The sequence below is a fragment of the Sprattus sprattus genome (genome assembly GCF_963457725.1).
Source record: "Sprattus sprattus genome assembly, chromosome: 17".
In the NCBI taxonomy this organism is placed as follows: domain Eukaryota; kingdom Metazoa; phylum Chordata; class Actinopteri; order Clupeiformes; family Clupeidae; genus Sprattus; species Sprattus sprattus.
This window is the reverse complement of record NC_137915.1, coordinates 12,678,142-12,693,269: the sequence shown is the minus strand read 5'-3', so window position 1 is coordinate 12,693,269 and position 15,128 is coordinate 12,678,142.

Below are 15,128 nucleotides of genomic sequence, written 5' to 3'. Positions count from 1 at the left end.
GGATAAATGAACTGCAGCTTTGATGAAGAGGGGGCAGGGTTCCGCCATAAGTAAGATTTATACTCCGACGCGAGGAATCAAGTAAATTAATTTTGCGATATTAAACTCAACCTTTCACCCCTGCTGAACCCTCCTGTTACCCAGCATGCACTGCTCATGCTTTTAAGGCCACGCAGACAAAGGAGCCAGATGCGGGGTGAAATACTGACAGCATTTCATTGGTTGGGGAGCAGACAGCGGCGTACATGGCTTCTCAATTATAACTCCATATTCAGGCTTTACGGCCGAGAGCAGGCAAGCGAAGCCTCGGTGCACGTGAGCACCAATACCATGAGTTACAGAACACTACCCTCCAACACGCTTTTAATATTCTAATGTGTGAAGCAACGCTTGGAAAAGTCTCTTTGAAACCCGCCACCATAAAAAAAAAAACCTAAACCCTCTTTCATACATGGAATTATGGCACCGATTGGAGGCTGTACTTCCACTTCTGATACTGTGCTCTGTGAGGTATGACAGAGACAGCACATAAACATCACCAGGGCTTTTTTCCCCAGCCTTTCTTTTCACCAGAAAGAGAGAACCCCCCCACCACACACACACACACACACACACACCCAGCCTAGTTGAGTTTAAAACACAGGGGTCAGGGAGCAGATACTCTCCTCAGTCCTCAGACCGAGCACCACACAGAGGAAGAATAAAAGTGTTAAGTTACACCGACCTGCGAGGGCGCTTGCGTGAGAGCCCTCTGAAGTTGACAAAGATGGAAACGGTGCTTGAAATTCACAGGCTTTACCAAACCTTGAAGCTTTCAATAATTCATCTTATGTCTTTAAGAGGGGGGAAAAAAGAAGTCAAAGAAAAAAATAGAGAGAAAGACGTTTGCTCATAAGCAGAGAGACCTGTAAAGCATCTCCACATTCCCTACGCCTCTGCTTAAGCAGAAACAGCAAATAGGTCATTACCCGACCCACCAAATCAGGCCATGCATTTCAGGCGAACTTCACACACAGTGAGTACGCTTAAACCTTTCATTAGTGGCCACTAACTTAATGTATTTGTGTATTGGTATTGAAATAAAAATACAATTTCATGCGCATTTAGAAACAGGAATGGCTCTATGTCTTCAGGGGATGTTACTAGAAGCTGAGTCAGAACAACTACTCCTACTATGAAATGGCTACATACATATTCTCGTTCCATATTCTGTATTTTTCTTACACAGCAATCAAATTATTTCCACATAAAGAGCAGTTTATGATCTGGTTGGTGCCTCATATATGTACACAGTGTATATTTGAAGCCAATAAGATTTTAATGGAGTGGTTAAAGAGGGTCTGCTGGCCAGTGCCGGGGTCTGGTGAACACAGCATGACCTTAAGCTGGTCTATGCTGCTTTTGCCAGGTCTAGGGACGAAGTCCGTCATCAGTGCCAAACAAATACGGAGGAGCAGTGAAAACATGCCTGCAGCCAGTTGCTACCTTTCCAGCGCCTTTGTGCTCGCTCCTCTGAGGTAACGGCGGACCCAGGGACAGATCTGGCTTGGTAACAGGATGGAGGTAGATGCAGTTTTCTTCCATCCGCGGTGAAGTAACCATTACTGAAAATCAAAGCTTTCTGTCAGATCTTATCTCCTCCAACTACCCTTCTAGAATATTCATAAATGATATTTCTCCTTTTTTCTTTTTGGGGGGAGAGGCACAGGTGGGGGCTTTTGTACTGCAATTCAGTGGGCAAAAGAGAGCCCTGCCAGGCCTTCATGTACAATAAGTCCAACTCTTTTTTTGTTTGGTCCTCTATCAATACCATACATAATTGATAGCTCTCTGGAACGCCTCTGGCCACATTAATTTTTAGCCCTCAGTGTTTGTCAATATCTGACCAGGTAGATTTCATTATCGACAAGTGAAGCCCACGTACTGTTGTATAATTAAGTTCAAACTTCAAACTTCAAACTGTTCTCCCCCCTCCGTCTATCTCTCTCGGTCTCTCTCCCTCTCTCTTTCTGTCGGTTTTGTCTCCTCTTGTGTCAGCCAGGAAGCGTTTGAAATGGCCACTCGGTGCTCTTAATTTAAACTGCCGTTTCATTTCTCCCGGTAGGTGTCTATTTTATTGCTAAAGGTCACGCTCATTTGTCTGAGCCAACAAAGGCAGCCCTTCAAGTCACCAGTGCTTGTGGCCAACAGCGGTCCTCTGCTGGCCGTGGCCTTAAGGCCTGGCCTGGCACTGAGAGGCTGTGGCCACTGAAGAGAGAATAACGGGCAGAGATGCTACTGTTTTACCCATCCTGGCACCACAGACAACTGCACAATGGGCCAAGTTTTTGGGGCGTCTGCAGGTTAAGTGGCCCTAAGGAGGGGGCGGTCAAAATAAGAGAAAAGAAAATACAAAAAAGAAGACAAAGGCAAGAACCAAAAGAGAGAAGAGAAGAGAAGAGAAGAGAAGAGAAGAGAAGAGAAGAGAAGAGAAGAGAAGAGAAGAGAAAATTGAAGAGAAGAGAAGATAAATCCTGTTATTTTTATGCTACTGATTGGGTTTATCCTGATATTGATACACATATTTGCACAAATATTCCCAGGCCTCTGTGCGAAAGAGCATACCCACCCTACATACCAAACATCTGAGCCACAGCTTTTAAGATTCACATGAGGGATAGAGGAGAGAAGATATATAGCAGGTTATTAAAAAAGTTTGATTTTATTGGTATCACATGCCCTTAGCATAGATGACCTCTATTTTCACAAATGGCATAGGTCTCTTTTTTTAATAGAGTCGTGGTGAGCTATATATCAGGCAGTTGGCCTCATAAACACTCCAGCACAGGTCTGGCCATAACAATACCAAAGGATTTTTGAAATCCCCCTGATATTCTATGGCCTTAAACACATTAGAAATGGCATGCAAGGACAATACCGGGGCCAGACATCCTGTAAATGGGTATCTGTGATTTCTCCAGACCTAAGATAGCTAGGGTTTTAGGTAATGGTCCAAAAGATGTCTTGACAAGGCTAAAGCAGTTCAACACAAGCCTGGGAATACACGTTAGGGAACATATGCGTTATTTGTTCAAATGTAGAAGAAAAAAAAAACATGCAAATAAATGACATGCTGAAGAAAAACTTTGCCTTAACATGGAATACAACACATAATGGCAGACATACGAAATATCACTCAGTGGCAGAGCCGTATGTAGCACTCAATATGAAAAATTCATCGGGGGAGCACCATTACAACACAAAGTTCAGTAATTGAAAATGACAGAGACACACAAAGCATCAATCACGCCTGACCTTTCCCCATTTTATTAGTCCTCGGGATATTCGGACCCATCTAAAAGCTCTCCACTTCATCACTGTACAGAGAAAGAGACACAGAGAGAGACAGAGAGAGAGAGAGAGAGAGGGGGAGAAAAAGAGAGAGAGAGGGAGAGAGAGAGAGAAGTCTCCATCTTTTAAAAAGACTGATTTCACCCTCTGTATCTCCTCGAGGAGTACTTTCTTTTCCAAGGAGCAGTGGGAAAATGTATTACGATACAGAAGTTTAATTTTCAACTAAATGTACAATACAATGATGTTTACATGTCTAGCTAATCTTCAAATGGTATACTGTATGTTTTCACTACATTCACTACAAGAGGATAGCAACAAGAAGAGAAACTGTGAAAATGTGTTCATTTTCAAAGAGAACTGGGTGTTTCAGTTTGGTGTATTCCTCTGAAGAGGGATACTAGAGACAAGTTAGGTCTTAGTAACACACACACACACACACACACACACACACACACACGCTTCCTCATTCAGATTCCTCAGACAGATGTGCTTTGAGCTCTTTGCAAAGCAAAAAAACAGAAAGAAAGAAAAACATTTTGGAAGGTTCAGAGAAAGTTGACTTAAATGTGTACTCTTACACCTAAGTGACACGCAGCGCTCGTTCAAGGGGCACGGGCTTTACTGCCGTTTCTCCTTTCCCAGCCTTGATTAAATGCCCCGGCAGCCTTCCCTCCCTGGCCATGTTACAGGCCCAACATCTGGAGTTGTGTTTAATTTCACGTCAGAGGGGGACAGGAAACACCTGTCCAGATGAAACCATTCCAGAAAAAAAAAGACAGAAAGAAGAAAGGGGGAGAAAAAACATTAATCCATCTGTTGTGGGAATTTATGTCACAGTGTGTCACATTAAAATCAATGTCAACAAACAGAGAGGAGAGGGGAAAAAAACCAATTGCTTTTGAAAAGGCCCGTCTTCTAAAATTAACACTCGTTTCATTTATCCAAATGTTATCGCATTCGTCTGATTTCATACTGAATGAGATCCATTCTTCTCCCACAGACTCTGCAGAGGTTCCTCAATTACTGGCAGTAAAACTTCCAGATGGGGAACAACCCCCCCCCCCCCCCCCCTGCCCCCTCCCCCATATTACCAGATTAAAGGATCTACTGCCCCCCACCACACACACACACACACACACACACACACACACTGAACACCTGCTGGAGGTGTCTACTCCTACTCTGGACTACTCTGGGACGAGGGCAATAAGGGCAGCTGAAGGGTGCGTCATGGCGGCTCATCAGAACCCAAGACAAGGGCCCAGTTAAGCCATTCATGTCAAAGAAAGACAAGAAACGGCAGTTTGAGATTTAAAGTTAACACATGTTAAAGGACTTATTTTACATACTGCACACAGATGCATCACTATTCAACAGACTGTTATTTAGCCTTCTGAATTGACAAAAGAAGCAAGCTTCTTATTGGTCTTATGTTGTGGCCAAGATGTAGTTTATATAATAAACAGTAATATCAAGAAGACACTTGCATGAACAGTTTCAGGTAAACATTTCAACACATGTATTCATCTAAGCGCTCACAAAGCACTAAAGTCAAATGTTATACATCCAGACCAACAGGCTTTCTATGAGGGTGAGATCTGTTCATTCAGTTCAGACAGTAAATTCCTCAGGCCTTGCACATAGGTATGCTTTCATATCACCTTCATTCATTGAACTGAATATGAATATGAGGGAGTCATTTAAACCAATTGAAACGACAGAGTTGAAGGTTTCCTGATCTTGTATAGATAGTGTGTGAATAAATAGAATGTGATAAATTTCTCCAAAGTTTTGATCCACAGGACCTTTAGAATATCTGTCAATGGCGGTTTTGAAATATACATATAATACTGCATATTTCCTCCCTTCACAAGCTTTTATGCAGAGATCACTGAGGTGCCAACACATGTATGCTAATTGTTCTTCTTGCGCAGACGCTTCTTGCTGCAAGTAAATGTTGCTTTTGTAAACTGTCACAACTACAAATGCAAAGTCCAGGATACCAGGATCCTGCGCACATACGCGGGCCTCAGAGTCTATTCTCAGGCTTCCATTGCCAAGCCGTATTAGTTTCATTCTCCAAACAGACCTGAACACACAGGGCTGACACTGCACGCATGAAAGCTTACCATCACAAGATGCGGGACTGTGTTTATCTTTTTCCCCCTTTGTGTGCTTGTGTGTGTGAGAACCTGTTGTATGAGTGTGCGTGTGTGTGTGTGTGTGTGTGTACATATTAATGTGTGTGTGTTTGTGTGTACATATGAAGGTGATGTGTGTGTGTGTGTGTGTGTGTGTGCGTGTGTGTCAGAGTGTCACAAGAACCCAAACACCTGCTCAATGCGAGTGCTTTCATTTTCAAATGCAAATTCCTGCCTGTGGTTTCATCTCAGCATGCAAAAACCAAACTGATGCTGATGGTCCCTTTCACACCACTTTCATCCCGACAAAATGAGAGACGTTTACAATTCAATTTAAGACGCACAGCATCTGTAAGGGCTCTGAGAGCTACATAACAATCAGCGATTTCACAGCTAACAAGCAACAGGCTTAGCCATGGTCTCCCAGGAGGGGGAAGTAGGGGAGCGGTGGAGAACACTTTCTCTGCAGCATTTCCAATCTGCTGGCTGTCTAATTCTTCAGATTGCCCAAGACAGTAGTTCAGCATGAAGTCAATCTTCTTTACATTTAAATCACTAATGGTCTCACTTCTGGGGTTAAAGGTTACATCTACCCAATCAAACACTGTTGTCACAGACGATTTCCAAACAAACAAGACTTTCTCTCGATCGCATGCACATGCCTGTGCACACACAGACACACAAACAGACACACACACACACACACCAAACAAACACACACAGAAATTACCAAAGAAATCCACGCACACACCTAAACACACACAAGCTCACAAAGTACACACGCAGACACAGATGAAGGCACACATGTCAAACTACGCTATGCGTGCACCAGAGCTCGACGATATGAACCACAAATCATATCTCTATTTTTAGGCTGAATGAGAGATGTCACAAGAACTCTTATTAAAACAGACTGTGATAGAAATTAAATGCAAAGAGGGGTTTCCTTCCTTGTTTGGAAATACACATGAAATGAAAATGAAAAATTATATAAAACAAATAGCCTATATTAAATTAAAATAGGCCTATCTCTGAGAATTCTCCAATAACAGACTGATCAAAATAGAGTACTATTACTGGTTGTCCTCTCTGGTTTAACCCTATAGAACACAGTCAAATTCTAAAACGTTGCTGATGCTTCCTGGAAATCTTGAGAAGAATCAGGGGGATATTGAAATACTTAAATAAGATTGGGGTACAAATTACAAGTTCATGTTGACTCAAATATAAGAATCAGATATTTTGAATGTATTGACTATTGTAGTGACATTGTTGACAGAATGTGATTGAACTGCAGAAATGTATTCACCTAATCACTGCCAAAACGTTTTGACCGCATATATTACGTTAGCACTACACCTATAATAAACACCACAGCAAGTACCTTGGATGAAACCAGATATTTAATTCTTAATTATAAAGATATCCTAGCAGGTAGGGTAATTGTCTTTTTGAGAAGTAAGATTAATTTAGAGAGGTCTGGAGCTAGCTTACTCGGTCTTAACTTCAAAAATGTGAGTCGTGCAGCTCCTGACTGAAGTTAGCTGACAAACCATGTTAGCTTCACAAGCTAACTGTGAGCTTATTATACCTGTTGCTGGTGCCTAAACTGAGAACTTTTTGAGCTATATTTTACCACAAAGTTATTGTTAAATCTCACTTCTGTGTATGTGCCATCACACATGGAAAATGCAAATTCACAGCCCCTTCTTGACTGGACATCTGCGGCCGCTCCTAAACAGATGTTTTAGTGATAGTTAGTGTTAGGACAGAGACGTCTACAATAGAGAATCTGAGCTGTTTTGCGGCAGGCCATACGCACAGGAAAACTGTGTCAAAAGATATTAATTGTAGGCGAAGGGTTCACAGATGTGGCTAAACGTATCATACTGTCAGCTGTCTAGCTTACCATGCACATGCACTAATCCTACATATCACTTGAAATATATCGATATACCTCAAAAAGCCGATATACCACCCAGCCCTAACACACACACACACACTTCCTTATTCAGATGGCACTGTGCCAGGCTGGAAGTCATTATGCTGATCAGTAAGAGGTTATCGAGGGTGAGGAACTACTTTCACATATCTAGCAGCAGACCCATATAGCATCAGCAGCAGCAGCAGCAGCACATACATACATACAGCACTATGAGCAGCAGCACATACATACAGCACTATGAGCAGCAGCACATACATACAGCACTATGAGCAGCAGTAGCAGCACATACATACAGCACTATGAGCAGCAGTAGCAGCACATACATACAGCACTATGAGCAGCATCACATACATACAGCACTATGAGCACCCAGCAAGCAAGCCTCCACCGGCCCCATGCAGGCAGGCTGTGGGCACTGTGGGCTAGGGCCAGCCCACACCAATCCTTCACAGGCCCGGTGTGGGCACTGTGGGCTAGGGCCAGCCCACACCAGTCCTACACAGGCCCGGTGTGGGCTTGCCCAAGCGGGGCCTGCAGCTTTGGGTTCAATGCGGGCTGTCACCGGATAGCCCAACAAAGTCTAAGCTGCCCAGAAAACCCATGCTGGGCCTGTGCGGGCTGCCACATATGGCCCCCCTTAGGGCTGGCACAAGGGCCCTTTGAGGGCTGCCCACACAGGGCCCTTTGAGGGCTACCCACGCAGGGCCCTTTGAGGGCTGCCCACGCAGGCCCTTTGAGGGTTGCCCACGCAGGCCCTTTGAGGGTTGCCCACTTTGAGGGCTGCCCACGCAGGCCCTTTGAGGGCTACCCACGCAGGCCCTTTGAGGGCTACCCACGCAGGCCCTTTGAGGGTTGCCCACGCAGGCCCTTTGAGGGTTGCCCACTTTGAGGGCTGCCCACGCAGGCCCTTTGAGGGCTACTAACGCAGGCCCTTTGAGGGCTACCCACGCAGGCCCTTTGAGGGCTGCCCACGCAGGCCCTTTGAGGGTTGCCCACTTTGAGGGCTGCCCACGCAGGCCCTTTGAGGGCTACCCACGCAGGCCCTTTGAGGGCTACCCACGCAGGACCTTTGAGGGTTGCCCACGCAGGCCCTTTGAGGGTTGCCCACTTTGAGGGCTGCCCACGCAGGCCCTTTGAGGGCTACCCACGCAGGCCCTTTGAGGGCTATCCACGCAGGCCATTTGAGGGCTGCCCACGCAGGGCCCTTTGAGGGCTGCCCACGCAGGGCCCTTTGAGGGCTGCCTACACAGGACCCCTGAGCTTTTGCTCATTGGCAAAATGCTGGCCCCACAGTGATGGCCCTGCGTGGGCAGCCCTAACATAGCCCACAGGAGCCCTCACTAGGCCCCCACAGAGCCTGCACTCATTTTTTGCTCATTTATTTATTGAATTTATTTATATATGATAGTAAAAAATAGAAAGTGTTTGTTCTGCAAATCTAAATGGATGCAGTTACAGCATAACTAACATCTGTATAGTCAGAAATGTACAATAGCCAAAAGGAATTCAAATTAAAGACTTTATTAATACAAGTGTGTGTGTATGTGTGTTTGTATACAGAAAAGCTCTATAAAAAAATGAATTATCATTATTATTATTATTATTATTGAGCTTTGTCAAACCAAACTCCGAGGTAGAAAACGTATAACTTTTGAGTTTGGGTGGACAAAGCTCACGTGGACTACTGGTAAGGGTGTTGGGCTGGAAAGCGTAAGGTCATCGGTTCAATCCCCAAGCGGCAGGAAAAATGTGCTGTGCTTCACTTCACTGTGTGCTGTGTGTATCACAACCCTGGATGGGTAAAATGCAAAGATCAAATTCAGAGTGTGTGTGTGTCACTACCTTGGATGGGTAAAATGTAGAAATCAAATTCAGAGTGTGTGAGTCTCTACCCTGGATAGGTAAAATGCAGAGATCAAATTCAGAGTGTGTGAGAGTCTCTACCCTGGATGGGTAAAATGCAGAGATCAAATTCAGAGTTTGTGTGTGTGTGTGCCAGTTTTTTACTTTCACTTTTATGTTTTACTATTATATATAAATATATTCAATAAATAAATGAGCCAAAAATGAGTGCAGGCTCTGTGTGGGCCTAATGAGGGCTCCTGTGGGCTATGTTAGGGCTGCCCACGCAGGGCCAGCACTGAGGGGCCAGCACTTGGCCAATGAACAAAAGCTCAGGGGCCCTGCGTGGGCCTTGTGAGGGCTCCTGTGGGCTGTGTTAGGGCTGCCAACGCAGGGCCAGCAATGAGGGGCCGGCACTTTGCCAATGAGCAAAAGCTCAGGGGCCCGGCATGGGCAGCCCTCAAAGGGCCCTTGTGCCAGCCCTAAGGGGGCCCGTATAGGGCCTGTGGAGGCTTGCTTGCTGGGCAGTAGCACATACATACATACAGCACTATGAGCAGCAGCACATACATACATCACTATGAGCAGCAGCACATACATACAGCACTATGAGCAGCAGCACATACATACAGCACTATGAGCAGCAGCACATACATACATCACTATGAGCAGCAGCAGCACATCCATACATCACTATGAGCAGCAGCATCACATACATACAGCACTATGAGCAGTAACACATACATACAGCACTATGAGCAGCAGCACATACATACATACAGCACTATGAGCAGCAGCACATACATACAGCACTATGAGCAGCAGCACATACATACAGCACTATGAGCAGCAGCACAAACATACATACAGCACTATGAGCAGCATCACATACATACATACAGCACTATGAGCAGCATCACATACATACATACAGCACTATGAGCAGCAGCACATACATACACCACTATGAGCAGCAGTAGCAGCAGCATCACATACAGCACTATGAGCAGCAGTAGCAGCAGCACATACACAGCATTATCAACAGCAGTACTAGCACTCCAGACAAGCGCTGAGAGCCCGAGACGAATCACCCCACGAATGAGAAACACCCTGAAGACGAACACATCACACTTAATGCAGTTCTTATTAAGAAGCAGCCAAGTTCTGAGAGAGAGATAGAGAGAGAAAGAGAGAGGCTCCCTGGGAGGTGATTCATAGGAGGAAGGATGCGTCTTCAACTATCCCCCCATCCCCCCCACCCCACCAACGTCCGGCCCCTGTGACTTTCCTCATACAGGCATGTATCAGACTCCGGTGTGATTAATAACCCAGTGATGGGGATAAATAAACCAAAACGCGCTTCCCTCTCCTCATCTCCTACACCCCAAGAGCAGAGCAGACTAGACACACGCCGCACAGCGCCACTGATCAATAAATTAAAGGCTCCATTTTTAATGGAGCAGTTATCTGAATTCCTCTCTGCTGATGCCGCACTTCCTGGTAGCCAGGCCAAAGGAGGTGTGTGTGTGTCTGTGTGTGTGTTTGTGTGTGTGTGTGTGTGTGTGTGTGTGTGTGTGTGTGTGTGTGTGTGTGTGTGTGTTTGTGTGTGTGTGTGTGTGTGTGGAGAAGCGGTGTATGATTGTCCTCCTCCATACACACACACACACACACACACACACACACACACGCACACACACACACACACATAAATCACTGATTCCTTCCTTGTGAGAGATGATGATATAGTCACAGCATACTGGACACCCGTTCCACTTGGGAGTGGAGAGAAATGGACGCTGCTCTGCTGCCTCAGTTGTTGAGAAAAGTCTGGACTGGATTTGGCCCTGGTCTGGCCCAGGTCTGGCCATGGCATGGCACAGCTACTATGTGGGAGCTACTACAGTGGCAAACACGTGTGAAAGAAAAACTCAGTAGGCTGGGAGTGCTGAGCACAAACAGTACAGCACAAGTACAGCACCTCTGTGAAACCATCAGCATCGCATCCATCCGCAACCCTAATGCAGCTTCATAGCAGTAACGCAGCAGAGTCGTGTAACACGTGGGCAAAGCGTGTTCAAAGAATCAAACAAAGAAGACCTCTGTGTTGGATGAAAGAGTGGAGTAAAATTTCGAGAGTTTGGAGGACCACAATAGAAACAGAGGGTGGGTGGGTGAGCACTGCCTTGCCACCCAGCATTGATTCCGCTTTTTGCATCCACGGCTCTTTATTGATGTGTACTTCACACCTACATCACTCAGAGGCTTTCTTAATGCTGCCTGCGGCCCACTCATCTGAAGGAGACCCACGGTAAGCGAAAAGGTAGAGCGCTCGCCAAGCAGACGTCTTTCTCAAGGTCAGGCTCCGCCAGTGCGGTCGGATGCCAGTGTACTTTAGTCTGTTTACATAAAATTGCCGTATTCATTGTGCGTCAGATAAACAGGATTGGGGGATTGGGGGGTTGGGGGGGGGGGGGGGGGGGGGGGGGTGGGGGGCTGGAAGGGGATAAAACAAAAGAGAAAAGGAGAAGAAGAAAAAAGGAAAAAAACACCGGGAGCAGCGCTGGCACATCCCCTGGATCAACCGTGGCACAGTTTATCTGGCCGTGACAAATTCTAGTGCTCACTCCGTCGCGTTCGGTATTTCCTTCCTCACCTTATCTTCCATCTCCGAGCTGCATCACTTGCCACTTTAGAATAATGTGCCACATCTATAATGACTTTGGCTTTGTGTACCAGATTACGCCTGTAGTTTTGCCACCATCCCTCGCCCCCCCCCCCCCCACCAAAAGAAATATGAACCTGAGCCTCTCATTGTAAAATCTCTCCAGATCAAACAGGAATAAAGCCTCTGCTCAGCCTGCTTCAGAGGACAACTCCGACGCAGCCGCAGAGAGAGAGCAACACAGAATCAAAATACACAAGGAGAAAGAGGGGGATAGAGAGAGAGAGAGAGGTAGGGAGAGAGAGGGAGAGAGTGAGAGAGGTAGGGAGAGAGAGGAGGAGAGAGAGAGAGAGAGCGAGAGAGAGAGAGAAAGACACAGGCCGCAGCAAGGCTGCAGTCACTAGCATACCTGCACTGAATAGATCATCAAGAGATGCGGGATCCAGATCAGAACCTTGTTTTCCAGACCCAATTAGCTGTGCTAGCCAGAGCTAATGCCTGTGTGTGCATCATTAGTGCATAACTAGGGCACGGACAAATATACCCATGTATTTAACCTCACTAATGACACAGGTGTTATTTGGAAATCTAATTTGTTCCTGACGACTGAAAATTAATACTGCCATATAATTTTCCATGTTTGAGGCCTACATAACTATTCTGTTTAAACTGTTATCGGTTACTTTTGCCACTACGTGATTTTTGCAACTGTTAGTTGGCAATTTATGTGTTCATAAAATTCCTGTTTGGTAATGTTCACAATACCTGGAGTAATTTCTTACAAAATGAAACAAAAACAACATACGAAAATTGAAACATTTGATTCTGAGAAAAGCAATACATATCCTGACCAGGTTTTATTTATTTATGTTTTATAACAAATGCTACACAAGACTTACTGAAGCTCTTCAGTTTTCACTGATGATTCTGACCTCAAATGCTCCAGTACATTAAGTTGTGTAAGTAAGCGTCTTTGAGTATTTAGAAAAGCGCTATAGAAAACTGAATTATTATTATTATATTATAAGTGTTTAGTTTCAGCTTGATTCTCCAGGCAGAAGCCTATTTGCAGCCTTCAGACCCATACTTATGACAGTCAGTGGGTGGCTTCACTCAAAATCACTGCTACACTTAAGATAGTCCCAGCAACACACAGCATATCAGTTTTGAGGCCTACATCAGGAACTCAGATACCCACACACAAAACCTTAGATACATTTTTTTTCAGGAAACACTTTATTTGTCAAGTTCCTACACGACTATTCGAATTCTATAACACACTTATAGGTACTTTAAAAAGCAATGTTTAAACATTTAAAATTCACAAAAAGACAACTGAATAAATTGTACAGTTCTGATTGAATGGAAAATATGAAAGTAATAGGCCCTCATGTAATGGGTGTATCTTACATGACACGACACATTAGATGAGCATCCCTTTTTTTTTTGGAGCTGCTGTGGAGTTTGCATCTGGATTCTTGTTCTACGGCCTTTGTCTTAACAATATATTTGGCACGGCAGCAGGTTAGCTTATGCTAAGGCGTAAAAGCAGGTCAATGTATTTTCTGTCATAAGTGAGAAGCATACCATACTCCAGCTCCAACAAGAAAGGGTTCCAGACTTTCTTTTATCGGCATAAAAAAGAGAAACCCCTCCCAGCACGGAATTTCCCCTTCCCTTTCTCCTGCTTGCTGGTTGCTGAATGTACATCACAGACTACAGCCACAGAGTTGGCTATTTGTAACTGCTTTCCAACATGTCCGTCTAGAACTATTTCGGTCACTGTCGTACTGCTGTGAGGACAAGAGGAGTAAGATGCACATTTAAACACATCTCCAAGCACAACCTCACATAAATGTCTTCAAATGGAGTGGTATGCCCGGCTCTAAGCATCATTCCATTTTTTGGTTTTGAACGGGTGATCTCATTTAGAAGATGACAATAGCGGCAACACAGCGTCCAGCCGGGTGTCAACTTTCCCTATAAACAGCAAAACACCGTTTCCTCTTCAATGCAACATTTCCACACACGTGTCATGCAGGGCTGTCTACGCTGTCTGTGCAACTGGTTCATTTTTATCCAATTAAATGCTGTTCTTGTTTTAATTCCGTACCATAATGACTAGAGTCCCATTCCATGTCAGACATATTTGAGGTCTCTGGCCATAAAGAGGATATACTGCTGGTTTAAATCATAGGACTGTAATCCCAAGGCCTTCCCAAGCTATTTGGCCCCATTTAGTAATAAAAACCTAGAACAAAGCTGGTGCCAATTGGAGCGCTATAGTTTCTTTGCAATTTTGCACTTTTTCTGTTTTATGTCAGAGTGACTGATTTTTAATGTTATAAACAGCCTCCGCTTGGTAACCAGAACAAAGAGGTGGAGAATCATCTTGCAGGCATCTATCAGATAGCTGTTGTAAAACTGGATTCGTCCAATACAAATGTGCATATAGGGTATCATGCGCAGAGATCATAAAATCACTGGAGAATAAAAGCCTCTTCTCGTTTCATGACATCATAACCTTCCGAGATGTCGCAATTTGGTTCTTCAAAGGACTACCACCATCTACAACTGCATAGAAAGCCGAGTCGCACAACAGCCAAACACAAAACCCACATGAGCGGCTTTTATGGCGATCGCAACTGAACTTTTTACTGGGGAAAGTGCAGCATAAGTTCATTCATACAAATGATTAAAGTCAACCTTCCTGTGGACCACATTTCAAACATAAAAGTAAGAAAGTCTCCAATATTTAATATGCCAAGACAGGACATTTCGACTAAAGGCTCAGTCGTAAATACAAATTTATAAAATCTGTCCATAAAAATGTTTTTCATGGATTTCTGTCAAGCCTGGTTTACATATGTTCAAAAACAATTAGTTTTCAGTCATGAGTCCTGCAGAGGAGAAATGTGTGACACCCATTATAAAGTTTGTGGAAAGCAAAAGGTATTACTCCTCTAAGAGTCCAAATGCATCCTGAGATAAAGAATAAAACACTGTTTCAGGGTTTTCACGACCACCACCTTCTCTCTCATTCCATTTCATTCTCATAATGTTATTATTCACCAGATTAATTTGATGATAATCAGCATGTATTCATCTCAAAGCACTGTTGTCTCTGCTGATCGTGACGAAGGCAAGACCTCTAATCTAGCAGAAGCAAAGGGAAAAAGGCCCCTCCATGCAGACAGAAAGCCTG